Below are 3,244 nucleotides of genomic sequence, written 5' to 3'. Positions count from 1 at the left end.
GGAGGCTTTACGCCTGAAAGGACAAGGGTCATATAAAAATTGGACCAAGTTTAATCATGAAGTCCTCACAAATTTAAACACTGGAAAATAGATGTGGAATCAATGAAAAGTTGAGCCAGTGGGACCATGGAAGCAGAAGTTCAAGGTGTCTGAGCTAGTATGGGTCACACTCCCAGACCCAAAAACTCGTCATCCAAAAGTCCTAAAAGGCGTAATAGAAAAACCAGAATGTTATCCTAATACCTACACAGCAAAACTCGAAGAAAGCGGGCAGAAATTATTAGTTCACCATAACTGGCTATCTAGGCGGTCCAACACTAACATCATTACATATCCCCGTAAATTAATTTTGTATATATAGGTATATTATAGAACGTGGTCTGTCCTGTTTTGTTTTATGTTTCAGCTATCGATCAGCGCTAAGACCACAGACGAGGAGAAAGAGGTGTACTGACCCCGCATCGTACGACACGAGGCACCATTCGTTACTTCGAAAAGGACAACTAACTTGCCGGAACACCATGACAACTCAAACGAAAGACATTCAAAAGACTTTTGTTATACTGTATATTTTATACATATGTTATTAGGTTGTCTGCTAATTCAGTTATGGAACTCGATCATTCCACCAACTCAGTCCTAAATTTACTGTCCCTCTGGGCCAATGCGACGGGGGATGAGGGGACGGGCCAAGGGCTAACAGCATTTATATCCAAGTACCATTTTCTGTTGAGGACCCGGTCCTCGTCCCGTAGTTGGCACCCTTCAACATAACTCAATGGTTTTCAGAAATATCGACGGGCAAGACAACATCTATAAATGTCTCCATATCCTCAAAAGATGGAAGTCACTGTGTTATCGAGTACTCCTGGCCCAGGAACTTTACATTGGCAGAATTTTCAGATAATGTTAAACCCCCGTATAAATGTTTTAAGGGAAAAACTCTGTTACCCTGTTCCGCTGTCCCATGGGGGATACACCCCCAGGGTGTTGAGTGGTCCCGGTCCTATACATCATTGCAATGAGACCCTAGATCCATTAACCCCCCTTGGTACCTCGATTTAAGTCCCAGCGGAAAGAAAGTCACTCCAATAGTTGTTTTATCACCTCTTATAGAGGCAGTACCTCTAGTCAGATGGAATGAGTCCCAGATTATTAACCTGACTAATTCGGGATCGCATGGAGGCAAGTCATGGTATGGATTCTATTATCCCATCCTTCGGGCAATATTATCAAATGCCGCATGCCATAGCATTGAACTCCCCATAACACCGTACGGACCACCCAAATGAGTGAAACATGCATTCCTGTTCCCCAACATATGTTCTAAGGTAGAAGATTTAATGAATCCGAGTAACCTAGGAGGGAATCCTTGGTTCGCAATCCATTTTTTGTCCTTATGGGCAATATTGGCAAGCACTATCTGGAACAGAACTGAGTTCCCTAGTGGGCAATTTAAGACTGGACAACAATTCAACCGTATAACCTCTTACCCAAGCCAATGCGACAAGTTAATAACCCCAGCGCCATATGGCCTAGCCTGGGTGTGCTCGAATGGCTGTCTATATACTACCTTACCGGCCTCTTTGACAAACATCCAGTGTTTTTAAGTTCCATTTTATTTTGCCCGCCATTATTAACCAATACAGCTCACCCCCCCAGTCTGACCATTTTACACCACCATACCCGATCGGTAACACCAGTGTGGAGTTCTCTCACACGAGGAGAGAAGATAGCCCAAGGGCTTAGTTGGGTGTTTGAGGGACTTTTTCTTTGGGGCCTTGCAATAGCCAAAGCTTGGATCGCCCTAGCCCAACTGACGGAACAGGTAGAACTATTAGCAAATCGAACAGCAACTGGGTTTGAACTCATTGATAAACAACTCCAGGCCACGTCGCACATGACCATTCAAAACCGATTACCCTTAGACACATTATTAATTCAACAGGGAGGATTGTGTCAATACCTTAACCTCTCTCGAGACATGTGCTGTATATCTATCCCTAATGTGTCAATCCCTTTACAACAGCAAATAACAAAGATCCAAAAAATTGCAGAGGATGTTAACTCGATTTTGGGCATTGGTCAAGGATGGCTTTCTAGATTATTTAAATGGTTTGGGTGGAATGCTTCATCTTGGCTGGTCAATCTATTGACCCCAGTGATTTCATTTCTTGTTGTGATAATCATAGTTATTTCATTGATTTGTTGTGTATTTAAGTGTATTAGGAATCAATTGTCGAGCTTATCCATTTTTCTTTGTACCCGTGTCCCCACGCATATCGGTTTACAAAACGAAATCAAGGAAGAATGCTAGGTGTAAATTTTGTAACTCCTGTGTTCCAGCAAGGGGGCATGTTCAAGTAAAAAATTTTGAAAGGTGCTGGCAACACATGAGTTAAGTTGTGATCACGTGCAGAGAACCCAGGCTCATGGAAAATTCCACGGTGTGCCCAGCATGTGCCCCCTGGGTGACCCCAAGAGCTGTCAATCACCGGTGACCTACTTTTCCACCCTGCGCATGCCTGGTTTCCACACAGAGCTTGATCAGATGCATGTTCAGTTAACAAGAGCATGATGTAATTGTACCAGAAAATTCTGATTGCCAAGCACCCTGATTGGCCAAGGGGCTGCTTTAAAAAGCGAGTGAGCCCCCAACCTGGTGTGGGTGTTGGAGGTGTGGGGTTTTTTGGGCATCGTTGGTGTGAGTGTGGAGAGAGAGAGAGAGAGCTGCTCAATCTGCTAACAGAGGCTGCTTTTAGCAGGGACTGTGAGGCAGAGAGAGTTTGGGATTCAAACCCCCCGGTTCTCCTCATAGCTTCACACAGTGACTAACCTCATTGATTTCATTTCTCTCATATTGATTCCTCGGTTATCGAATGTTATTTGGCTTTGAATTCGACTTCGATTTTTTGTGTATAAACTTTGATTCCAGTTTCTACTGACCTGGTTTTTGACTGACTTCGGCTTCATTTATTGGCTCCGATCCGGCTCTTCCCTACTTACCTCAACTGTATTTCCGCTGCATCATATCCCAGCTCTTGACCTTGGCTTTGTTACCGACCACCCGTTGTCCATCACCAGACTGGCGTCATGAGGCATTACAGTTGTCGTTAGTTGTAGATCCTTATATGAGCTGTTGACCAGCCCTGGGACTTAAGGAGTGAGCAGCCGCCCCTATCCCTCGCGGGGTAGATAGCAAGGGCTCATTCCAGACCCCCGTGGGCCAACAGACCCCTCTGTT

The sequence above is a fragment of the Gavialis gangeticus genome, unplaced genomic scaffold, assembly GCF_001723915.1.
Source record: "Gavialis gangeticus isolate Ggan-Ray unplaced genomic scaffold, GavGan_comp1, whole genome shotgun sequence".
Lineage (NCBI taxonomy): Eukaryota > Metazoa > Chordata > Crocodylia > Gavialidae > Gavialis > Gavialis gangeticus.
This window is presented reverse-complemented; position numbering follows the sequence as displayed.